At 31.2% G+C, this 27,905-nt stretch overlaps 1 long non-coding RNA gene across 1 annotated transcript; it reads right to left on the reverse strand.

The window, feature by feature from the left end:
- Positions 1–12,821: 12,821 nt before the first annotated feature.
- Positions 12,822–26,361, reverse strand: LOC126880441 (uncharacterized). The gene is made up of 2 exons (XR_007696590.1): positions 23,811–26,361; positions 12,822–22,471 (listed from the first exon to the last, which is right to left on the reverse strand). It is a non-coding gene; the product is annotated as an uncharacterized LOC126880441 (long non-coding RNA).
- Between the last annotated feature and the right edge of the window lie 1,544 nt (positions 26,362–27,905).

The following is a 27,905-nucleotide window of genomic DNA, read 5'->3' on the forward strand; positions in this document are numbered from 1 at the left end:
AAACAAAGGGATTGGACTTGGACCGAGCCGTAGAAATTGCAGCAAGCATGGAAACTTCAGAAAAGGATAGTAATCAATTTTCTCACAACAATAATTACAATCAGGCTAGTATAAATGTTTTAAATGCGAAAGCAAAAAGTTTTCATAAAAATACAAACACTAGTAAATTTAATGATAATAATACAGTAAATAATCATAGTAGCTCTCCTAATAATACTTTTACAATGTCAAATAACCGTAATAGGGCTTGTTATAGATGCGGAGACACCTCGCATTTAGCCGATAAATGTAATAAAAAGCATTTAATCTGTAACTTTTGTAAAAACGTCGGACACATTCAAAAAGTTTGTTTAAAGGCACAACAAAATTCACACAGGCAAGTAAATTCAGTAAACTCTGCTCAAGAGGTCTTAGAAGTAAATGCTGGAAATTGCAAAGATAAATTTTTTATACATTTAAAAGTGAATGGTAATATTTTAAATTTTGAAATTGATTCTGGCGCTGCTGTTACAATCATAAATAAAAATATATTTGAAAAATATTTTCCTGCATTACAATTACAAAAATCGGATGTTAAATTAACTACATACTGCAAAAATAATTTGAATGTTTTAGGTTTAGTTTCAGTGGAGGTTGAGCACCAGGAATTAAAGCACACTCTAAAGTTGTATGTGGTGGATGGTGATGGCTACTCACTGGTTGGTCGAGAGTGGATACATGCTCTGGAAATCAATTTACATCAGGTAAATACAATTCTACATGAAAATTTTGAAATTGCAACTTTGTTAGATAAATATAAACATTTATTTGAAAAGTCAGTTGGTGAAATAAAAGGGTTAGAGGCTGAAATTTATCTAAAACCTGGTACTAAAGCAAAATTTTGTAAGGCCCGTCCTGTAGCTTTTGCATTACGCCCTAAAGTTGAGGCAGAATTAGAGTCCTTAGTAAATCAGGGAGTCTTAAAGAAAGTAGCATTTTCGGACTGGGCAACTCCTATTGTTCCTGTAGTTAAACAAAATGGGGACATACGCATTTGCGGTGATTTTAAAATCACATTAAACCCTTGCATTGAAGTGGATGAATACCCTTTACCTACACCAGATGACCTACTTTCCCAATTAGCAGGTGGGGACAAATATACAAAAATAGATATTACGAAAGCTTACTTACACTTGCCAATAAAAGATGAAATGAAACATTTACTTACATTAAACACCCATAAAGGTTTATTTCAACCAAATCGATTAATGTTTGGAATTGCTAGTGCTCCTGCCAAATGGCAACGTTTAATGGAGCAAATGCTACAAGGAATAGATGGTATTTCAATATTTCAGGATGATATAAGAATTACAGCTCCAAATAATACCTTACATTTACAAAGACTTGAACAAGTTTTAAAGAAATTATCTGAACATAATTTACATATAAATTTGGATAAAAGCGAATTTTTCAAAGACGAGATTGACTACTGTGGATATAAGATGAGTAAAACGGGTGTGTCTACTAGTGCAGATAAGGTAACTGCAATTGCAAATGCTCCAATACCTACAAACAGAACTCAAGTTCGGAGTTTCTGTGGCCTAATTAATTATTACAGACGTTTTTTAAAAGATACTTCTACAATTTTACAACCATTAAATAATTTACTTAAAAAGAATGTCAATTTTAAATGGTCGAATACTTGTCAAACTGCGTTTGACAAAGCAAAAAAACTCATTTGTTCTAGAAATGTTTTATGTCACTATGACCCAAATTTACCATTAGTCCTAGCAACTGATGCATCACCCTATGGGGTAGGTGCAGTACTTTCACATATCTTTCCAGATGGTACAGAGAGACCCTTACAGTTTGCTTCTCAAACTCTTACTACTACACAGCAAAGGTACTCACAAATAGACAAAGAAGCTTACAGCATAATTTTTGGAGTAAAAAAATTTTACAATTATTTATGTGCTAGGAAATTTACTTTGCTCACTGATCATAAACCGTTAGTTCAAATTTTTGCACCTGATAAAAGCCTACCAGTTTTAAGTGCAACAAGAATGCAACATTATGCAATTTTCTTACAAGGTTTGAATTATGACATTCGTTACAAAAATACAGATTCTCATCTCAATGCTGACGCACTTTCACGTCTACCTATAAAATCAGAACAAAATTTCACACATGATGAGCCAGATATTTTTGAAATAAATCAAATTGAAACTTTGCCTACAAATATTAGAGATCTAGCTTTTCATACAAAAAATGATCATACCTTAAAAAAATTACTTGTTGGGTTAAAAACAGGAAAACCTGTTGATAAACGATTTAGCTTCAATATAAATCAAGCTGAATTTTCATTACAATCTGATGTTATTATGAGAGGACAAAGAGTAGTTATACCTACTAAATTGAGAAATAAAATTTTGACAGAATTACATACTGCACATTTTGGAATAGTTAGAATGAAATCTTTAGCTCGTAGTTATTGCTGGTGGCCTCACATAGACCAGGATATTGAGTCACTTTGTAAAAATTGTTTAGAGTGCAATAAGCACAAGAACAACCCAATTAAAGATAATTCTCATATATGGGAGCCACCAAAATTTTGTTTTGAACGAGTGCATGCTGATTACGCTGGACCTTTCAATGGAGGTTATTATTTTATATTGGTAGATTCCTTCAGTAAATGGCCTGAAATTCATTTTACAAAAAATACTACTACAAAAACTACTATTGAAATTTGCCGAAAAATTTTTACAACTTTTGGTATTCCTAAAGTTTTTGTTACAGACAATGGTAGACAATTTGACTCTCATGAGTTTAGAACTTTTATGAAAGATAATGGAATTACACAAAAATTTACTGCACCCTACCATCCTGCAACTAATGGACAGGGAGAGAGATATGTCCAAATACTGAAAAAATGTTTAAGGGCTATGCGAAGTGAGGGAAATGACAGGGAGTTTGAATTATGTAAGCTACTTATGCAATACCGCAGAAGCCCACATACAGTTACAGGTAAAAGTCCCTCAGAACTTATGTTAGGAAGACAAATAAGGAATAGATTAGATTTACTTAAACCTTCATGTAGTGATAGAGTTACCTATACTGATATGAGTCTAAGAAACTTTGATATAGGAACTAGGGTTTCCGTGAGGGATTATTTTCATTCTAAATGGCAATTTGGCATTATTGTACTCAGATTAGGGTTATTGCATTATTTAATTCAGTTAGATGATGGTAGAACATGGAAACGTCATGTAGACCAAATACGGCAAATTGGGGAATATACTCCATCTCAAAATAATCCAACATGTTACATTCCGGATACCATTACTCACAATTTGATTCCGAGGGAGGCATCAATTCCAGAGCACAGTGTCTCACCACCACCTACCGAAGTGATTACTGATGAATCCGAAATTTCAAACAATATGGAAAGTTCGAATAGTGTACCTGGGGCTCAAACTGAAACTGAGGAACCCATTTTAAGGCGTTCCACTAGAGTAAGGAAACCTGTTACCAGACTGAATTTGTAAGTACTTTTACTTCTAGTTAACTTTTGTAATTCATGGTCAAGGGAGGAGGTGTTATGTTCGTGTAAAACTCCCTTAACCATGAATGTAGGTTGGTACTACTGTCATCTGAACGACAGCTGTCACATACTTAATACTGCGATAGAAAATGGAAACCATGTGCATAATTCTATAAAATAAAGTATTTTACATCGAGTATTATTTCATTACAAATACTTACGTCCTTTAAGTACAAAGGACTTGACAACGAGTATTTCGGTTTTCCGTATGTTCAGATCCAGACCTGCTTCCTTACAACTACCAACCACACTTACTATCAAGTAATTTTTGCAGGTCTTCTTGAGTAGAAGGTAGGAGTACTGTGTCGTTCGCATATCGCAAACTACTGATGACTTCACCATTCACAATTATTCCTTCTTGTTTTTCAGAAAGTGCATTTCTGAAAATTCTTTCGGATTAAACGTTGAAAAGCAGGTGTGACAAGAGGTATCCCTGCCGTATTCCTGTTTTAATATTGAGAGCCTGTGATTCCAAACAGTCTACTAATTGATGCTGCCCAACTCCAATACTTTACCATTATGCGAACGTCTCTGTCGTCCAAGACAATGTCTTTTTTTTTTGAGTGAATTTGATGGCCTTGGCCGAGCCAATTAGCCAGACATTTTGTTATTTTAAAAACAAATTTGATTTTCCAATCAGAGGAATTTTTTCTGTATTTCTAACTCTAAATACATAACAAACTAACATTATTATCTACAATTATTATCTAAATAATACTCTATTTTGGTTGTTCATTTTTTTTTCAAAATTTTTTTTTTTTGTATTTTTTTGCATTTTTTTATATTGTTAATTTGTTTTTTTTTTATTAATTTTTTTATTGTTATTTTTTATAAATTGTTTTTTTTTACTACGCTAAGACGTAAACCCGATTCATCCTCGCGGAGGTTTACATCTTCTTAGTTTTTTTTTTGCTTTTTTTATTTTTTCTGTTTTTTTTTTTTTTCTTTTCTTTTTCTCTTTTTTTTTGTTCTTTTCTTTTTTCAATTATAATATACAATAATTACTTAAATCTACAGGATTTAAAACAAAAAAAAGAATGTGTGTGTACTTTGTACGCACGTAAGAAGTTATACTTCTATTATATGATTTAAACGAAATTAATATACTTTTTATTTATATTTTGTTTAAATATTAAACTAATTTATACTTACTACTTCTCAAACATTTTTATTAGAACAGTGCCAAAAATTAAAATAATAAAAGAATAAAACACACACAAACACATTAAACATGCCACAAATGATGTCTGAACATTAATTGTCGAAAAAATTTTTAACTAAATACGTATTTTCTGAAAATACAATTATATAATAAATATACTTACAATCATAAAATGTATTAAAAAAACAAAAAAGAAAGTTTCTATTGGGACTCGAACCAGCGCTGATAAGCGCGGTTGGTATTGGAATACATTCGCCTTCAACGCTTAGCCACGGACACTATGTGTCATTATTTATGAAGATCGACTAACTAAACGGATTAAACTTGTGATATTTTGATATTTTGAAAATTGATCAAATTATTTTAATTTTGAATTGAAATGATTTAGAATTGAAAAAATACAACAAAACATAGAGTAAGAAAACAATATATTAGGTGAATATTGATAGAAATTTTGATGGTAATCAAATTATATAAATAAAAGTATTACATACCATGTATTTTGGCAGATCAAATAGGTAGGTTTATACCCATGATACATTAACAATTATTACGTACCTGTTGCTTTTAAAAACTATTTAAAAGTCCCTACAATATTATAAACTTTTTTGTTTCTGTCCTCACAACAATAAAACTAATCTATTATACATTTGTTTACCTTTACCTTTACCTCCAAACCACAGCTGTCCTACAGCTGCCATATCGGATAATTTTTGACATGTCATTTGAACATCCAATCAGAACAAAGTTATAATGCGCATGCGCCGGGCTGATAGGTTTTAACATATAAAATTCACCCTCTATCGCCGGTAAAGAAGTATAACTTCAAAAACAACAAAACAAACATGTTTGTTTTGTTTTAACAAACATGTCTGCTTTGTTTTAACAAAATTTCTTAAATACAGGGTAAATTTTATTGCTACAATCTATATTTACAATTTTTGATATGTTCGTAAATTGTTTTTAATATATTAATATCTTCAGAAAATATCAAATTGTTCAGGTAGACGGGAAGTGGAATTTTTAATATATTAAGATTATCATAAAATTTGTTTATATTTACTGATTGATGTGAACATTCGAGGAGAATATGTAGTAGATTACCTTCTTTTCCACACTCACAGTTAGGTGACTCTGTGAGACCCAGACTGTACATATGAAGGGGGGTAAGAGCATGATTACATCTCAATCTATTTATAACTCTTATGAAATGGCGATTTGATACAGAATGAAACCATCTTTTAATGGGAATTTCAGGTCGCATTTGTTTGTAATTACTACCAGTTCTCGTGTTTCGATAATACCTTTGCCAATTTTCTTTTTGGTGTCGTCTACTAATAATATCAATATCCATTTGTAAGTTCATGGGAAATTCTTCGCCTATTTCTAGGGCGGATTTGGCTAGCCTGTCTACTATTAAGTTACCCCTAATGCCTGCGTGTCCCTTTATCCATGATATAATGATGTTTTTTCCTAAATTTGCAATTTTATTATAAAGAGTCATAATTTCCAGTTCTATATGATTGAGTTGTTGGTACTTATGTACGTTAGTTAGTCTATCAACGACACTCTTACTGTCTGTAAATATTATGCAGCTATAGGGTTCGTTACTAAATATAGAGACAAATTCCAAGACAATGTCTTTTAAAACTTCGATCAATATAGTGCTCAAGACGATCAAATGCCTTCTGTAAGTCAATAAAACAACAGTATATGGCTACTGATATATCACGACACCTTTGGGCAAGTACGTTCATCCCAAACAATGCCTTTCTCGTTCCAAACCTGTTACGGAAACCAAACTATGTGTCACTTAAGTATTCCTCGCATTTATTATAGATACGACCATGTATTACCTTCAGAAAAACTTTCAATAAATGGATTAATAAAGTCATGGTTCTATAATTAGCACAGGTTTTTACTGTTGTCTCCTTGGGTAGAGCTATGGACAATGAATTGGGCCAACCATTAGGTAGGTGTCCACTATGGTATTGAAAAACGAATGGTATCGCACTAATTGCTAGATCCATACACCAGCAAAGCTAAGACCTATTGCCCAGTAAATGAACGGGAAAATTTGGACTTAGGTTCTACTTACCCTCCACTTCAAAGTTGAATTTGTGCCGTTGGTTGCTTTTACTTGGGGGGGTGTCACCCCTTCTCGTAGGTGAAAAAACGCGTGTTTAAAATAAGCCCGGAAATGGATAAATTGACTGATTATAAGCAACTTTCGTTCTATAGAGTTTTTTATACAAATCCATACTTTTTGAGATATTTGCGATTGAAAATGTTTATTTTTCGACAAAAAAAACTACGTTTTCGGACGGTTTTTCGCAAATAACTCAAAAAGTAAATATTTTATCGAAAAAAATATTTTTAGAAAAAATTTAGCTTAAAAAAAATAAAAAGAGTGTATTCGTGTAGTCTATAGATCCAGCAAAAACAAATTTGTAGCTTGTAGCTAATGATACGTTTTTATACGTAAAAATACGTTTTTATTCGACAATTCCAAATCGAATGCTTTATTTTAATTGTTTGTAAAAGTTTCTAGCATTAAAAATAAGCGAGTTACGCTCAAAATAAAGTTGAACACCTGTTTTTGTAAAAAAAATCATGAAAATGTCCCAGTGTTTAGCTATCCAAATGAAATTAATCGTTACCGCTTTACAAACAATTTACTTACCTTATCTATTTTTTATATGGTCTGTCAGTATCACCGGTTTAAAGTGCTTATTTTTGAAAGGGTTAGAGTTGAAAGGGTTTGAACTAGTCACTAATGACGAGTGTATGCAAACTTTGAACAACCATATCTTAACCAATTTTTGTCTTACAGAAAAACAAAATGAAACTAGCATATTTATAACGGCAAAACCTACATTTTTTACTGTTTTGAGATTTTTCGTGTCACTAATACTTTTTAAGTTATTTTAAAAAAGGAAATTTTTCTAAAATTTTTAGAAAATTTGTTTTTACTATAAAACCAAATTTTTTCAAAAATAAGCACTTCAAACCGGTCAAACTTACAGATCATACAGGGTGAGTCATGAGGAACTGTACATGCTCCTACCTCGTATAGAGGCCCTTATGGGGAATAACAAATAACCATTAAAAAGTGTCTGCTCCCATTGTTTAATAATATACAGGGCGAGTTTCGCATTTTGACAGAAATTTGTATTCGTCATAATTTTTGAACGGTCAGATCCATGTGTCTCTTATTTTGGTTAATCGTTACACTATTACCACCTAATCAACTGATTTATTCAAACTAGAAAAAAATCAGGTCCGGCTTTAAAAAATTAGTTCGTTTGGGCCTTAGAAAAAATTTCACCCTGTATGCGCTTTTAGAAAACTCTAATACGAATTTTACAAATTTGACAAATAGGCAATTAAAATGGCATATTTATTTTTTTCCGCACACGATTACTTAATTTTTTATGATAAAATCAAATTTGACTATGAATTAAAAATTTGGTAAAGTGAACCATAGATTTAAAAAAATAACTTTTATTACAAAAAATAATTTTTTTTAAACAAATATTTAGTTTATCTTATCACCCAATCAACTCATTTATTCAAGTTAGAAAAAAATCAGGTCCGGCTTTAAAAAATTAGTTCGTTTTGGTCTTAAAAAAAAATTCCCCCTGTATACGCTTTTTGAAAACTCTAATATGAATTTTACAAATTAGACAAATAGGCAATTAAAATGGCATATTCATTTTTCCCACACGATTACTTAAATTTTTATTGAAAAATCAAATTTTTCAAAATCGGAATTTTAACCTAAAAATGAAAAAAAAATCACTGTTTAACTCACTACAACTTTGCTCCATTTTAATATTTTTTTTCTGAAATTTTTACAGCACATATTTCTTACCATTGTGAAGACTAAGAAAATTGTTGTAGACTTTCAGTCTTTTTCTCGTAAAAGTTATGAATTTAAAAATTTAAAAGGTGCAGATTCGTGAATTGCAAAGTTAAATCGCAAAAATTAAGTGAAAAAATTTAAAATTTGTCTATTTGATCACGTCTATGTTAAACTATAGAGTCCAAAGAGAAGTGTTATGGGGAGTTTTAAATCTAGACGTGTTATAGAAAAAAAAAATGGTGAAACTTTTAATTTCAAGAAAAACGTTTAATTTTTTTTATTTTTATGGTAAAATTGCGATTTTGACGAATTTGATTTTTTAATAAAAAATTAAGTAATCGTGTGGGGAAAAATAAATATGCCATTTTAATTGCCTATTTGTCTAATTTATAAAATTAATATTAGAGTTTTTAAAAAGCGTATACAGGGTGAAATTTTTTCTAAGACCCAAACGAACTAATTTTTTAAAGCCGGACCTGATTTTTTTCTTGTTTGAATAAATCAGTTGATTGGGTGTAACATAAATTAAATATATGTTTAAAACAAGAATGTGTGTGTACTTTGTACGCACGTAAGAAGTTATACTTCTACTACATATTATGTGATTTTTAAGACAATACCAAAAATTAAAAAAAATAAAAGAATAAAACGCACACAAACACATTGAAAAATGCCACAAAGAAAAAATGATTTCTGAACGATAATAATTGTTGGCAAAAATTTTAAATACGCATTTTCTGAAAAAAAAATTATATAACAAATATACTTACAATCATAACATGCATAAAAAAATAAAAAAAATAAAACTTGCATCGGGAATTGAACCCGTGAATTTCGTGCCGCTTTGACTCGTAATCGAAGCGTAGACTCACTCGTCCAATCGCACATTATTTATCATGTGGATAAAATACGGTAACTGAACGTTTTACTGTTTGACAGTTGTTTTGAAAATTAAATTATGTAGTTTAAATTTTGTGGAAGAAAATATAAAAATATAACAAAACAGTAAGAAAACAATATACTAGATGAAGATTGGTAGAACTTTTGTTGGTAATCAAATTAAGTATGTAAATCAAAGCATTACATACCTCCCCACTAGATAAATAAATCTACGTCAAAAAATCATAATTTAAAAATAAAAATCGAACCTAATTTGGGATTTCTCTCTAAAATCCGCATTCTTGAGAAAATAAATGTATGTATTTCAACCTAATCCAAATGTATAATTACAATATGATTATAATAAAAACTACTTACCAAATTAGAATGAGTTTTCCTTATCCAAAATAGTCCAAAAATATAGGTATATGTCCAAAAATATTTAAAAAGGCAGTATAACTATTAACTATCTTTTGTTTGTTGTTTCTTTTCACACAAATTTTAAAACGCAACAACCATAAATAGGTAATCTAACTACAGCTGTGCCATAGCCACCTTTACTTTACAAGCCATGAAGAGAAAAAGGCAACGTCGCAATTGATGACGTCCGTAGTCCGACTTTCGGACTACCGCTGTAGTCCGACTTTCGGACTACCGCTTTCGAAACTTCGATTTTAAAGTACAAATTCTGGTAAAATTTATAGTATTTTTTGAGTCGAACAAGAAAATATTATTAATTAGAAGTTTGTACAAAATAATATTAAAAGTAATTCCTTGTAAGTAACGTTTATTATACAAAAAAAAAACCAATAACAAGAATATAAACGGGATTCATTTTTTTCGAATCCTAAGAAAACTAATAAGTATTTTTGAAAAATTTAAACGCAGAATGAAAGATTACGTTAGGACCGAAGGCCGTAAGTCTCTGAAAACTTCCATGTTTATTTTAATAAGTTACAGGGGTGAAAAACTAAGAAAATTTAGTGTGAACTTTAGTTTCAAATATGTCATTAAAAAAACTTTTTATTCATTCTAAGGGAGTTTCGGCCCTCGGTAATAAAGTAATCTTTCATTTTGCGTTTAAATTTTTCAAAAATACTTATTAGTTTTCTCAGGATTCGAAAATAAATTATTACATTTAAAATACAGGCGTCAAAATTTTGCATTTTGTTCCTTTCCACTTAAAGTTTGTCTCACTTATTTAGAAACATCCTGAATTGATAAAGAACAAATCTAGTTGTTAAACATAAGCGAATTAATCAAAAAAACAGAATGTTAAGAAAACCGGAGTCTATGATTGGGTTTTAATTTCAGTATTTTATAAATGCCCGGTACACCATAAAAATTTAACTGGTTAGCAACAATATTATTACAGCGGTATAGGGCTTTTCATCGATTGTCATTTGTTTCGAGCTTCTGTCATGTGTCACATAATATTAATATATCTACGTCATACGTCTTTGGTTTGTATCATTGGTTATATCAATAACGTATGACGTAGATATATTAATATTATGTGACACATGACAGAAGCTCGAAACAAATGACTGTGAATGAAAAGATCTATTGTAAAAGAATCAGGCTATAACATATTAAAAAAATCACTTAAATCTGCCAACAAGTTTAGGAAATATAAGACATTAAAAATGACAAAATTTTTAAGTGGACGGATTTCTATATGCACGCAAGTTTATATAACAATATATTATATTGAACTAAAATCATCTTAATAACATACCTTTTAATGTTCTTTATAATTTGGAGCACGAAATATTGTAAAATATTTCAGTTTCTCTGTAAATACAGTGAAAATTATTTAAAAACAAACGAGAACTGTCAGAATTAATCGGTCTACCAATAGATGTTGCCAAATTTCAACTTCATGGCTTGTTAAGTAAATGTGGCTATGGCTGTGCCACAGCCGCCATATTGAATAATTTTTGACATGTCATTTGAACATCCAATCAGAACAAAGTTATAATGCGCATGCGCCCGGTCGCTAGGTTTTCCCATATAAAAATTTATCCTCTATCGCCGGTAAAGAAGTATAACTTCAAAAATTTAATTTTTGTAATAAAAGTTATTTTTTTTTAAATCTATGGTTGACTTTACCAAACTTTTAATTCATAGTCAAATTTGATTTTTTTATAAAAAATTAGGTAATCGTGTGGGGAAAAAAATAAATATGCCATTTTAATTGCATATTTTTGTCTAATTTGTAAAATTTATATTAGAGTTTTCAAAAAGCGTATACAGGGTGAAATTTTTTCTAGGGCACTAACAAACTAATTTTTTAAAGCCGGACCTGATTTTTTTCTAGTTTGAATAAATCAGTTGATTAGGTGGTTATAGTGTAACGATCGACCAAAATAAGAGACACATCGATCTGACCGTTCAAAAATTATGACGAATACAAATTTCTGTCAAAATGTGAAACTCGCCCTGTATATTATTAAACAATGAGAGCAGACACTTTTTAAGGTCATTTGTTATTCCCCATAGGGGCCTCTATACGAGGTAGGAGTATGTACAGTTCCTCATGACTCACCCTGTATAAAAATACGCATACATTTAAAGTAAATGGTAAAGCGGTAACGATTAATTTTATTTAAGGTGCTAAATAGAGCGAGATTTTCACGATTTTTTTTTTACCAAAAAAAGGGGTAAACTTTTTTTCAGCGTAACTCGTTTATTTTTGATGCTAGAAACTTTTGTAAAAAATAAAAATAAAGCTTTTTTTTAACACTTTAAAAAATGTTAAGTTTTTCCGAAAATATTTAATTTTTCGTCGATTTCACGTTGAAATATTCGATTTGGAATTACACGAATAAGAACGTATTTTTCATGAGCTACAAGTTTGCTTTCACTCGGTTTATAGACTTTACTGATACACCATTTTTTCGTTTTTTTATAAGCTACAATTTTGCTAAAGAATATTTTTTTGATGAAATATTTACTTTTCGAGTTATTTGCGAAAAACCGTCCGAAAATGTAATTTTTTGTCGAAAAATAAACATTTTCAATCGCAAATAACTCGAAAAGTATTGACTTGCATAAAAAACTCTATAGAACGAAAGTTGCTTATAATCAGTCAATTTATCCATTTAAACACGCGTTTTTTCACCTACGAGAAGGGGTGACTGTCACCCCCCAAGTAAAAGCAACCAACGGCACAAATTCAACTTTGAAGTGGAGGGTAAGTAGAACCTAAATCCAAATTTTCTTGCAATTCGGAGTTGCCCCTGAAAATTACACACCAAAACGGTCATTTACTGGGGTACTAAGGTTTTGTGGTTTCTATCATACTTTACTTATTTTAAATTAAATAAAACAACTTGTATTGAAGTAGCTTTATATTTTACTTTATTTTACAGTCCAAGAAAAATTTAGTTTAATTTTATGGTCCTGTAAAATTAAACTTATTTTAACAATCTTTAAACATCCTGTATTCACAAAATTTTCAAAACAAATTGAGACTATTACATTCTTAGGGCAGACAAAAACAATAATTTATTTAATGTCCAACAATCAAGTCTAAATACAGACAAAAATTACCTAAAACGTATCAGTCTAATCATTAAAACAAGATCAAAAGTTGAGATAAAAAATGCTTTTTTAAATTTAAAAAATGAATCTTTTCTCAAACCCTTACAACTAGGTATATAAATACATAAGAAATATATGTCAAGGGCTAATAATCCTCAGATATACGTTATAATTCCACATTGAACACATAATTTTAGCACTTATGCACATGCAAGTTTTTTTAGGTATTTTTTTTTACGAAATTTTACATATTTTTTAGTGTTTTGGGCTAAATGTCACACGTTTTGATTCTTTTGGAACATCATGTAAAAGATATGTCTCGAGATATAAACTCGTAATCGTAAAAGATAAAGATACGGTGCTGTATACGCAATATACATCTCAAAATATTGCTACCGTTTTAAAAGAACCAGGCAATTTTGGAGGAACTTTTGACATTTTAGTTTTGAAACAGAATACTGTTAAAGTTCCTTCTCCTAGCGGAGGCTGGATGTTATCATAGTTATGGTAAGGTTTCTATGAAAATTTCGAATAGGTACGTTTAGTCTTTTGTCTTCTTGTTTCAGTGTACATGTTTCTTACATAGCATTGTAACATTAGAAATTTTATTATAATGAAAATTTTTGGTGACAGCGATGTTACTCATGTTCATAAACCAGGTCTTGCTATTTCAATTTCTCTCAAATTTCTTTGTAGTGGTCCACTTTGCTCTGTCCATATAGAAATACATGTAGGCTACCCTTTTTTTGGAGGGTGCTATTGAACACAGCATTTTCCTTTTTTGAAATATTGATTTCAAAATTATCTTGTGGTTTTCTTTTAATAGTTCGTCTATTAAAGCTGTTATTTTCTCTTTCGATTCAGCTAATATAACAGTATTAACCACATACTCGGCATTATTATTTATGATTTTATTTATTATAGTACCATTTGGATGATCTGGAATATGTATTAAATACTAGGAGAAACAAAATGTATTACTGACAAAAACCTTGTTTTATATTTTATATAATCGGTGTTACCGTCTTTTTTTTAACAAGTGTTATGAATTGAACTAAAAATTATTTGCATTTTGGTTGTCTATTTGTAGACGTTCTTTAATCACCAAATACGAGCCTCCAAATCTCTCTCTCTTAACGCTTTAAGATCGGTTTGCACTTCGTCTATCTTCCTCTTCCTTTGTCTTCCTACTGACCGTCATCTTACCATAGTTACGCTAAGCGTTCTATTAGGTGTTCTTTTATTTTTCATTTTTATAAGGTGACCTGCCCAGTACAATCTTTGTATTTTTGCATAATTTTCTATGGAGGGTTCTTTGCAATATTGATACAATTCGTGGTTAAACCTTATTCCTCCACATACAATTACTGTCGCAGGTGGGTCCCGATATCCTTCTTAACATCTTTGTTTCAAAATATTGATGTTTATTGTCTTCTCTGACATGATCTATTTTTCTAAGCCATATGTTGCTGTTGCTATTGGTCGTATGATGCTTTTATATTTTTTTTACTTCCCTATGGATGTCTTTGAATAGAGAGAATATTTTGCAAGCATTATTCTTTTCCGTATTCCCTCCCCTCGCTGCCGTCCTCAGTTATCAGTACGCCCCTGTATGTGAGCTGTTTTACTACTTCAATATTTGCGTCGTCTATTGTGAAAACGATTTTCCAAATATTGTTCCCATATTTGTCTCTTTTTGGGGGTCAATTCCACTTGCAGAAGTTCAGTGCATTATTTAATTAATATTTATGTGTAATTCTTTGTATATATATGTAGAGTTGTAAATATTTTACCTTATACATATTTTTAAGTCTACTGTATATATTTTTTCTTAATTATTATTACAAGCACGAAAAAGGGTCTCACGCATACAAACACATATGCCACATGTGCGAATCGTCTGGAATCGGAGTTTAAGATAAACAGTAGCCGTCTTGACTAATTTTATTGGTTTTCGTTTATTGGAAAAAGTCTGTACATACTTTGATCCAATTTTAATAGGTTGGTTCTCAGGGGAAAACGGAAAAGGGAGATTAGATGTAAGAGAATTTGTTTTAGCGTAGGGGGTGCAAGAAGCAGTTGATTTTTAGATTCGAATGAAAGAGGCTGTATTTGGCGATAATCGAAAGGACGCGAAGTTTAAGACGTACTAATATATTGACAACCCAGTCATATATTAAGTAGATAAACGCGATTATTTCAAAGACATTTTCTTTTGTGAGAACTCGTAAAATTTTAGTCGCAATTACACAAACACTTTTACATTTCGTCAATTTAATAGTATCTATAATTTAGTTATCTATTTTATTAATTAAAACTGTTAAACATCACACGGACTTTTATTACGATTGTCTTTAACTAAACCTACATATATTTCACTTGCAAATCTTTTAAAACGGATAAAAGATAAACGGTAACCTTGTAGAAACTTTTATATTTATGAATTTTTTTCCCATACCGAAGTGAAAACTAATCAACTAATGTCCTCCATAGCCTAAATCACAATCGCAGTCACAAAGCCGAGTCTAAACCGCAATTATTTGTAATTGATACTACCAATTTTATTGTAGTCTGAGATCGTGACAGAGATGTATCAGTTAAGGAACTTACGTGTGATTCCAAAGCATCTATATTCTAATTCACCATGATAACTAAATCTGAGGATAACAAGTCCTTAATCAAGTTGGATATATTTAAAACCATGGAGAAAAATCATTTAAATGTAGGTTCGTATGCCTCAAGAATTTATTTAAATTAGTTCTTGAAAATTGCGGAGCTTTATATTTGAAAAAGCTCAAAAATTTACTATGACTGGTATAAATCATTCTTCTCCAACAATCGCTCTTAGCGTTTTTTATAATATCGCTTAGAGTTTCATAGCCTACCTAGTATTAGAATAAATATAAAAGGTAGAATTTCAAGATTCTCATTAACATATATATACAAAAGAAACATTTTGCATTTCCTTTAACAAAACGAAACATTATGTACAGTTGTATTATACTAGATGCTCCTTGCAGAAATATTACTCGCACTATTTCGATTTTGGTTAAATAATTTATCAAAAACAATGATACGTTATACAATTTGCTACATAATCTAATATATACTTAATCCATATTTTGCCACACAACAGCCTCCACATAAAATTTAATCCTCTACTGCCAACAAGCACAGTGTGCACTAGGCAATCCACTAAGACGTTATTAAACAGTCGCACAACTAACAAAATTACAATCAACAACATTATTTATTGGAAAAATATTTATAACAAAATGGGCAAATACAGTCAACAGTAAAAGTATTCAATGAGAAAATGTGACGATATAGTGGTACTATTCTTTATTTCACGTTAAGAATGGAACGTTTGACTTATGCAGATCAGTGTTGCCAAAACTCTCCAGCAGGTGTTGCTACTAGTTTGCCAATATAAGATTCATTCTCGATACGATAGAAGCGGCATCGGCGCGCTTCTATCGTCCATAAGAAATACGCAGTCCTATCTACGCAATGTTATACTCGATACAAGGGTGATGTTCTACAAAAGAAAGAGTTATAGATTCTTACCATAAATTAGCGTTTCAGATATTCATCTACTATTCTAAGTGGAATGCAGATGGTGCTTTTTTCGTCTTACCGCAGCCAATTGGCTTACTGTACATGTGATAGCGTGTATTGTTTGTAACAGTTGACACTGTATAACTTAGTAACCGTTGTCCTGTTACTAAGTAAAGTCGGCCTCATTGTCTTCATAAATAATCTCTTATTATATCCAATCAACTACAGTACCTTTAACTAAGAAGACTAGAACCATAGTATTCAGTAAAGAACGGATCATATGAAAACTGGAAGTTTATGGAGTTGAACAAGTAATGGAAATGAAGTAATGAAATGGAGTCATTGAAAAAAGCCTCATTAACACTATATGGCGTAACTGTGATATGAAATCAGTATAAGGGCCAGCATAAGACCCATAATGACATTCGCATCAGTAACACGTCCTGAGAGTCAAAACACAGAAAATGCTGGAAATTGCAAAAATGAGAATACTCAGTAAAATTACATGCAACACGCTGAGAGACTGAATAAGAAGTAACGAGATCAGAACTAATACTGAGTATAAACGAGTGGACTCTAAATAGAAAAAGAATGGAACAATCACATCAACAGAATGGCGGACACAAGAACAAGCAAAATTGCTTATGGACAATTGCTAAGATAGACAACTTACAGTTGATTCATTAAGCCGCTTGCTCTTCAATTTAATCATCGATGAAATCTTCGAAAATGTAAGCAAAGAAAGAGTGTACAGATTTCGACATGAAGAAGTAAAAATACTCTTGTTACGCAGTAGACCCAATTTTGATAGCCTAAGATGAAGATAGTCTGCACATACTAGTCCACACATGTAACATACGAGCATAAGAATTAATATAACAATCCCAACTAAGAAAAAAAAAACAACAGTAATCAAGGTGAAAGAACTCAATCAGATATAAACTAGAAATTGATGGCATCTATGGAGTAGACGGAGAGGCAGCGCTGAAAAATCTCTTTGAATTTACTAAAGCTAGATTTTTCACAGTTGATTACTGTGATTGTGTAGAGAAACATACTGCGGTCGATCAAGCGAAACGTAGAGCAGGGGTTACTGAGAGGGTATCAAGGTTGCGTTCCTACGAAGGTAATTAAATCCATTTACTAAGGTTGAAAATCGGTACACACATTCTAAATTGAATATAAATAAAAGTTATTATAGTCGGTCAGCTGTATGACGGGACAGAGCCGGCCCCAATGAATGTCAGGGCTATTCACTATATTTTGACCCCCTTGTAAACTGCTTTATTTACAGAATTAGAAAAAAATGTAAAATACAAAAGTTATTCGATTTCTTGACATATATATCGTACTAGTGACGTCATCCATCTGGGCGTGATGACGTAATCGACTATTTTTTTTAATGAGAATAGGGGTCGTGTGCTAGCTCATTTGAAAGGTTATTCAGTTCTCTATTCAGTACTATAAATATGAAGATCATTATTTATACAGGGTGTCCAAAATTTTTTTGAATTATTAATTAAACAATTAATTTAATTAAAAATTTTTTTTTGGATACCCTGTATAATTAATCATGTTAATGTTTATATTACTGAATAGGGAATTGAATAACCTTTCAAATGAGCTAGCACTCGACCCCTATTTCCATTTAAAAAAATAGTCGATTACGTCATTACGCCCAAATGGATGACATCACTAGTACGATATATATGTAAAAAAATCATAATTTAAAAATCGAATAACTTTTGTATTTTACATTTTTCTCTAATTCTGTAAATAAAGCAGTTTACAAGGGGGGTCAAAATATAGTGAATAATCATGTACATTCACTGGGGCCGACCGACCGGCTCTGTCCCGTCATACAGCTGACCGACTATAATATCTTCTATTTATATTAGTGGAGTCACTGAAGGTTTTCACCTCCGATTTCGTTGAACCTCCATCGATTTTCATGAAAATTGGTGAGTAGTTAGAGGATACCTCAAGCAACAAAGGTGACATGATGCAAATTTGCGCTTTTACCTTAGGGGTGGATTCCACCCCTTCTCGGTGGTGAAAATTCTTTTATCAAAAAAATAACATAAATCGATATAAGGACAAATTCTAAGCAAAATTTGTTATATAAAGTTATTAATATAAATCGATGCTTTTTGAGTTATTGAAGATCAAAGATTTTATTTTTTCGTAAAAAAAATCATGCTTTAAAGCGGTTTTTCACGTATAACTCAAAAACCATAGGCTTTTACAAAAAAGTTATTATTAACAAAATTGAAGATAATAAAAAATTGAGTACACTCTTTACCTAAGGAACTAAACTAATATTAAGTCAAAGTGAGTTATGGGTAATTGAATGTAAATTTTTTTCGACGAGTACTCAAATCTAAGTATTCAAGCTTAAATAACGGGAAAACGATGCCTTTTATAAATATACCTGTTAAGAACTTGTCAAAGCACTTAGGATTACCTATCAACTGAGCTTCAGAATAATATAGTAGCATTAAAATTAAGCAAGTTATGATGAAAATAAGACAACCCTTTCGAATTTTTTAGGAAAAAGTGAAAAATAAAACATACCCCATTTCCATAAAAATTAAAATTTATAGTAATCCTTAAAATAATTTCTTTATGTTAGCATAAGTAATGATTTCAAAAACTTTTACCGGTTTAGAATAAAAATTTTTGAAAAAAAGGTATAATTAAAAAAATCAGAATTTTTAAAATGATCGTAATTTTCATTTTCTTTTGATAATAACTCCAAAATACTCAATATACGTAAAAAATGATAAATAACCAAATTTTACTTTTTTCTATATCAAATATTTTACCTTTTTTATTATTTCTGTAGGGTAAAAAATAACCGAGATAGAAACGTTTAAAGCTTAAATTTTGCTGCGAGAACCATATAACCGGGGCCATTTGACCTTTTATTTTTAAAAAAGTAAGGAGTTTAAAAGATTAAATTCAACGTTGTTTAATTTTACTTGGAAATAACTTTCAAATAGTTTTTAGGTGAACCTTATATCCTAACAATTAACGGAGTTATTTAAAAAAAACATTTTTTGGAAAAAACTTTAAAAGATAAATTTTGAAAAAATTTTGGAGCATAAATTTTAATGTTATCAACTTGTTTGAGGACTCATTTGATAGATATTTCTAAGTACTTTGACAAATGTTTAATAAGTCTATTTTATAAATGCATCATTTTCCCGTTATTTAAGCTTGAAAACTTAGATTTGGGTACTCGCCGAAAGAAATATACATTCAATTACCTATAACTTGCTTTTAGTCAACATTAAAAGGTTTTTTTAGTAAGTGGTTTATTTCTTTTTGTATTAGCTTCAATTTTGGTAATAATAACTTTTTTGTAAAAACTTATTAGTTTTTAAGTTATTTATGAAAAATCGGTTAAAAACATGCATTTTTCTCACGAAAAATTAAAATCTTTGATCTTTAATAACCCAAAAAGTTTTGATTTATTTTAATAACTTTACATAACAAATTTTACTTAGAATTTGTCCCCCTATCGAATTATGTAATTATTTTTAATTAAATAATTTTCACCCGCGAGAAGGGGTGGCACCCACCCCCAGGGAAAAGCGCAAGTTGGCACCATGTCACCTTTATTCCTTGAGATATCCACTAACCACTCACCAATCTTCATGCAAATCGACGGAGGTTCAACGAAATCGGAGGTAATAGCTCATATCCACCTTCAGTGACTGCATTATATTCAATTTAGAATGTGTGTACTGATTTTCAGCCTTAGTAAATGGATTTAATTACCTTCGTAGAAAAGCAACTTTGATACCCTCTCAGTAACCCCTGCTCTACGTTTCGCTTGATCGACCGCAGCATGTTTCTCTTCACAATCACAGTAATAAACTGTAAAAAATCTAGCTTTAGTAAATTCAAAGAGATTTTTCAGCGCTGCCTCTTGGACTAGAGACCTGGACAAAGAAGTGAGCCATCAAGTACAAAAAACAAATAGACTGACGGGATGACAAGAATTTATAAAGCCATTGTAACACCTATAATGACATGCATCAGAAATAAGACCCAACACAACGACTACTGGAAACAGCAGAGATGAGAGTAGTGAGAAGAATTATCGGAAATATACTGAGAGATCGAAAGAGGAGTGAAGACATTAGAAGAAAATGTAACGTAGAGCATATAAAGAAGAAGACATTAAATAGAAAAAAAGAATGAAATAACCACATAAGCAGGATGGGTGAGACCCGTGTGGTCAAAATAGCAAAAGATAAATCACAAATCGGTAGAAGATAATCGGACGACCGCGCAAAAGATGGAGTGATAAGATACCTTCCATAGAGGTATCAATCCACCGATAAACAAGCAGAATTGCTTATAAAGACGAAGAATCTATAGAGAAGTCTACAACTTGAGAAAGCTTAGCAAATAAAAATAAACCATCAGGAATGTGTGTTAAAAAATAAAACTATTTGAATAGTACACTACATACCGGAATTACTTGTATTACCGTTGTAGCAGAATATATGAAATGAGTGGAGATATAAGTTTTTAATTAAATGTGATATGCAGAGCGAAAAAACGAAAGGGTAAGAAATAAAGGACCTACGATTATTTAAACCAAAAGAAGAGTAATTCTCAATTATTTATTTCAATCAATTTTATTTTCCCTACGTGCGAAAGTACAGGATTAAACTGACCAACTTTAACAACTAGAATCAAATTCTCAAAACTTCCAATATATAATAATCAAACACGATAATAGAAAACCTAAATTTAATTTAAAAGTTTTAAAATTGTTTAATATATGTATATTTCAAACACATCTACAATCCAATCCTATTACGCTAAGCGTCCAATTGTCTACTTTCTCGAAACAATACGATATTTTTTATCTCTTAATGGGAGCATCTGTACAACATGAGAAAATAGCTGCATTTTTTATTTTAAACCATTGCTACTTGCAGAGATATAAGAAATTTTTAAACAGGAACTAATTACGAAAAGAAAACTATTCTTATCTACAATATTCTAGTACCAGATTCAAAATTCTTTAATTTTGGTTAAGGCCATTATTACATATATGGAAAGCTACAAGTACAGACAACCTAGTTATAGTAACTTCAAAATGCTTTTTGTCAGAGTAAGAAATTTGTCATGATTTTTTTACGATTATTAACGCCAATAATGTACTTACATATGCTCAAATTTTCACAGGTTACAAATTCAGACACCAGATCGTTAGATGTGTCTGAAACTGTGTCCTCGAACTATCTTGAGGATGAACATAGTATAATTCCCTTGTATATTATGACAACGTTAAAATTGTATTGTCAGTGTTTTTGAGGAACGACTTTGTTTGAAGATAGTAAAGATAGCATGTTATTGGGGTTTAATAATGCCACCATATCCAATCATGACAGAAGACCATTTTTGTTACTATAGTTCGTTCAATACCAAGACAAGCTCAAGGAACTTCGTTCAATCTTAAGATAAGCTCGAGGTCACAGTTTCAGATCAATGGATGCGTCTGAAACTATGGCCTCGAACTTATCCTGAAGATGAACATAGTATCATTTCCCTATATATTAGGACTTCGTTTAATCTCAGAATAAGCTCGAGGTCACAGTTTCAGATCAATGGATGTGTCTGAAACTATAGCCTCCAACTTATCTTGGGGATGAACGTAGTATAATTTCCATATATATTATGACTTCGTTCAATCTCAAGATAAGCTAGGTGTCAGAGTTTCAGACACATTTTCAGATCATTGAATGTGTCTGAAACTGCGGCCTCGAACTATCTTGGAGATGAACGTAGTAGCATTCCCTTGTATATTATGACTTCGTTCAATCTCAAGATTAGCTCGATGTCAGAGTTTCAGACACACCTTCAAATCATTGAATGTGTCTGAAACTGCGGCCTCGAACTATCTTGGAGATAACCATAGTAGCATTCCCTTGTATATTATGACTTCGTTCAATCTCAAGATTAGCTCGATGTCAGAGTTTCAGACACACCTTCAAATCATTGAATGTGTCTGAAACTGCGGCCTTGAACTATCTTGGAGATAACCATAGTAGCATTCCCTTGTATATTATGACTTCGTTCAATCTCAAGATAAGCTCGATTTCAGAGTTTCAGACACACCTTCAGATCATGAATGTGTCTGAAACTGCGGACTCGGACTATCTTGGAGATGAACGTAGTAGCATTCCCTTGTAATTAATTATTTATATGGGAAATAAGCCACAATTAAAATGAAAAAAATAATTTTATTAACGTTTCGACGCCCAAATCGGGTGCCGTTGTCAAAATACAAAATATTACTAAAATAAACTAAAGTGTTGTTGCTAAGCAAAAAAAAATTCTTCTAATAATTTATTTAATCTCACTCATTTATATTGGCAATTCAGACATATATTATACATTTTAAAGTAGAAGACTTTAAAATGATATTGCCAATATTTATGAGTTGCGTTCCTGGGACGACTTACTGAAAGATAGTTCATTCGATTACATGAAATTAACCCCAACTCAAGAATATCCGTCATAAAAAATTATAGCATGTGATATGTCTTTAAAAAGACAACCAAATGCAACGACAGTAAAATTCTCGCGTTAGAGACTTCATAGTAAATCACAAGGGAAAACCAGGAAAAAACCTGTGATACTATCCCGACATCGTAAGTATTTGGTCTTACATTAATTTACTCTCAAAAAATAATACCAAATTCTGACTTGTAACATGTTTAAATTATAAATATTATTAATAATACTAGATAATATATAAGTAATACTAAAATATAAAATATGTACTAGCTCGATATTATTGACTTACTAATCTTGGTATTTTCTTTCTATTGACTTCCTCTTTCAGTATGGGTAACCACATCCTACTGCATTCTACCGAGGAATTTGCGACATTTGGTACTTGATTATATACATACATTATATTGATATATATACATATATACATACATTATATTGATATATACATACATTATATACATACATTATATTGATTATATACATACATTACAAGGCACCCGATTTGGGCGTCGAAACGTTAATAAAATTATTTTTTTCATTTTAATTGTGGCTTATTTCCCATATAAATAATTAATCATAAAAATGCCACAAGGAAATAGCTTCAGAACAACATTCCCTTGTATATTATGACTTCGTTCAATCTCAAGATAAGCTCGATGTCAGAGTTTCAGACACACTTTCAGATCATTTAATGTGTCTGAAACGGTGGCCTCGAACTTAACTTGGGGATGGACGTAGTTTCATTTCCTCATATATTATGACTTCGTTCAATCCCAAAATAAGCTCGAGGTCACAGTTTCAGACACATTTTCAGATCATTGAATGTGTCTGAAACTGAGGCCTCGAACTTATCTTGGAGATGAACGTAGTATTTATTATAATGAAATCTATATCCTTCTTTCTCTTTGCCTTCATCAAAAATTAAAAAACTTTTTCATTTGAGTACTCTTATATCTTAAACGCGTCTTTTATAATGTACGCGTCAGGAAACATCAAAAATTTCTTTTACCTCAAAACCGACTAATATTTACAAAGTGAGCCATTACAATTACAAACTAAAATGTGATGTTTTCTTTAATTGTCGACCCGTTGTACATCATCTTGAGGGATATCAAGTAATGTCGGTTCACCTTGTAAGTTTAATTTTTCTCGTCGAGGAACCATATGGAGGTAGTGTCTAATTCAATACACTTGCACGTCCTGTAGAACGTTAGAGTTCCAAATATACAAAGTGTTCTACATGACGTTGGATCTTTTCCGAACACACTGTATACATTCCATTATACTAACTATAATTTTAGATTTAGTTTAATTAAATAAAAAACATGATAATAAATACATTATGCTAGTGAATAAGTTTACCTTCTGTCTCTACTGGTTATAACTACAAAAATACAATATAAAAACTTGTTAAAATTTTAACAAAAAATCAACGAATCTATGTACAATTTTTGCCTAAAGAATTCTAATAGATCAGTCATTCTACTTATGTACAGTGTTAAAGAACACATCAAAATGTTTGAAAGCCCTAACATAATCGTTTACTGAATATAATTTCTAAATAAATAAAAACAAAACTCATAATTCAATTTATATACAATCGTTATATTTTTAATAAAAAATGTCTAGCCAAATTCTATTTAAGACAAATCTATCATAAATTCGATAAATTATTCATTTCCTTATATATTATGACTTCGTTCAATCCCAACATAAGTTCGAGGTCACAATTTCAGATCATTGGGTGTGTCTGAAACTGTGGCCTCTAACTTATTTTGGGGATGAACGTAGCATCAAGTGTGACTATTTATTAGCCTAAATCATAAATTAAGTTAGCAATCCTGTATTACTAGTGACTTTTATTTTGGTACATCGACAGATTGTCACTGTCATTGACGATGTGAGCGTTGTAATAGAATTCTTCTTGTAGTGCCTACCCGTTTCGGATGTTGGCGACCATCATGGCAATCTGCACTTTGCATACTGCTGCTCTGAAAAGATTTGTGGTTGTTGTGTTGAACCACGTACGTAGGTTTTTCAGCCAGGAAATCCTTCGCCTTCCTGGTCTTTCAGTTCTTTCATTCGTGCCTGTAAGAATCCACCTCTCCATGCCATACAGCAATGTGTAGCATCGTATCAATCTGATTTTAAGGTTTAATCTAATATCTCTATTAATCAGAATTTTCCTTAGTTTATAGAAGGCAACTTTGTCTTTATCAATGCGTATTCATTTCGTTGTTTATATTCCAGTTTTCGTTAACGTTGGCGCCCAAATAGGTTATATTGTGGACTCTTGTTAACTTTATTCCATATGCTCTGATGTTCATTACCTGCATTTTCATATAAGGTTTAGTACAGTAGTCGTAGTAGATAATAGTCCAAGAGGCAGCGCTGAAAAATCTCTTTGAATTTACTAAAGCTAGATTTTTCACAGTTGATTACTGTGATTGTGTAGAGAAACATACTGCGGTCGGTCAAGCGAAACGTAGAACAGGGTTTACTGAGAGGGTATCAAAGTTGCTTTCCTACGAAGGTAATTAAATCCATTTACTAAGGCTGAAAATCAGTACACACATTCTAAATTAAATATAAATAAAAGTTATTATAGTTGGTCAGCTGTATGACGGGACAGAGCCGGTCGGTCGGCCCCAGTGAAGGTACAGGGTTATTCACTATATTTTGACGCAGTTGTAAACTGCTATATTTACAGAATTAGAAAAAAATGTAAAATACAAAAGTTATTCGATTTTTTTATTATGATTTTTTGACATATATATCGTACTAGTGACGTCATCCATCTGGGCGTGATGACGTAATCGACTATTTTTTTAAATGAGAATAGGGGTCGTGTGCTAGCACATTTAAAAGTTTATTAAATTCTCTATACAGTACTATAAACATTAAGATTATTAATTATACAGGGTGTCCAAAAACATTTTTAATTAAATTAATTGTTTAACTATTAATTCAAAAAAAATTTTTGGACACCCTGTTTAAATAATGATCTTAATGTTTATAGTACTGTATAGAGAATTGAATAACATTTCAAATGAGCTAGCACACGACCCCTATTCCCATTCAAAAAAATAGTCGATTACGTCATCACGCCCAGATGGATGACGTCACTAGTACGATATATATGTCAAAAAATCATAACTAAAAAAATCGAACAACCTTTGTATTTTACATTTTTTTCTAGTTCTGTAAATAAAGCAGTTTATAAGGGGGTCAAAATATAGTGAATAACCCTGTACATTCATTGGGGCCGACCGACCGGCTCTGTCCCTTCATACAGCTGACCGACTACAATAAGTTTTATTTATATTCAATTTAGAATGTGAGTACTGATTTTCAGCCTTAGTAAATGGATTTAATAACCTTCGTAGGAAAGCAACTTTGATACCCTCTCAGTAACCCTTGTTCTACGTTTCGCTTGACCGACCGCAGTATGTTTCTCTACACAATCACAATAATCAACTGTGAAAAATTTAGCTTTAGTAAATTCAAAGAGATTTTTCAGCGCTGCCTCTCCGTCTATAAGGAGTAGATATTTAAAAGTGGAGGCAATAAAACTCACCCTTGCCTCACTCCACTATTTCTACTGCTTCCGTCGTCTAAAAACTAGGTAAATAATAACTATTTATCTAAATAATTAATGAACGGGTCAATTTTATAAACAGAATCAGTTTTTTAAAGACGCCTGTGAAAGTGTTATAGACATAGCAACATATAAGATATTACTCTTACATACAAGTGAATTCTACGCATTCCATTAGTCTTTATGAACCATTTACCAAGTATATTTGTCTCAAACATAATCTGATTATACAGTGCCAATTACTTATGTACAATGTGCTTGCTTGCACAAACCCTAACAATAAAGACAATTCAAACATTTTGAATAATTTTTTCCTTAAAATGACTGATGGAAAATAAAATAAATAGGTAAATAAACACTTTAGAGAATATAAAAATATGTGCTATCAGGTTAGATTGATGGATTTTCAAAATTAGTTAAATACAGTAGTAACACAGTTCAATTTGTTTTATGTGAAAAGTAAACAAGGAAATAGTAGTTAACAGTTTCCTGTTTTCGATTAAGCGCATGTTATCAATATTATCCCGTCAACAAACTAAAAAATTACGTAATAAAATATCTGCTATCTAGAAATATAGCGTTTAGTCCTATAATTGAAGTGATTTCAGGCTGCAAACATACGGTAGTTCTAAAATGTTAGTCTCGGGCCATTATGTCATACAAAATCTTAAATTATATCATAATTGCCTTATTTATTCGAAATTTGTAAAAAAAAACTATCAAAATACGAATAGACTTGTGTTATGCCACTAGTAGGTATCAGCGTAATCTCCTGAACTACCTAATGCAATATTAAAGGTTTGTCCTTCACTCGAGAGCGTAGACAAGAGAAGAATTTAGATTTTTAAGTTAAGTCACTTCTTGTCAAACTATATAGACCATTCCAGGTCACGTGACTTTAACAGCATCGCTGAGGGGCAAGTAAACATTGCTTTCATGCCCCGCGCACTCTAGTAAATAAAATGTAATCGTATTTAGTTTACTTCCAATTTTTCAGAGGGTGTGCGAGGCGCTGATTTCGGCATCGTGATTGGTGGAACATGACTTTTGACAAATCCTGCGCTGTCTGTGGTCATTGGTCATTATGGTCGGTATTATTTTATGTTTGTTTGTGTCACCATAAAAAGAATAATATTATTCAGTCTTGTTTTTTGAAGTTTTTCTGATTGTAAGG

Source organism: Diabrotica virgifera, chromosome 2 (genome assembly GCF_917563875.1).
Source record: "Diabrotica virgifera virgifera chromosome 2, PGI_DIABVI_V3a".
Classification (NCBI taxonomy): domain Eukaryota; kingdom Metazoa; phylum Arthropoda; class Insecta; order Coleoptera; family Chrysomelidae; genus Diabrotica; species Diabrotica virgifera.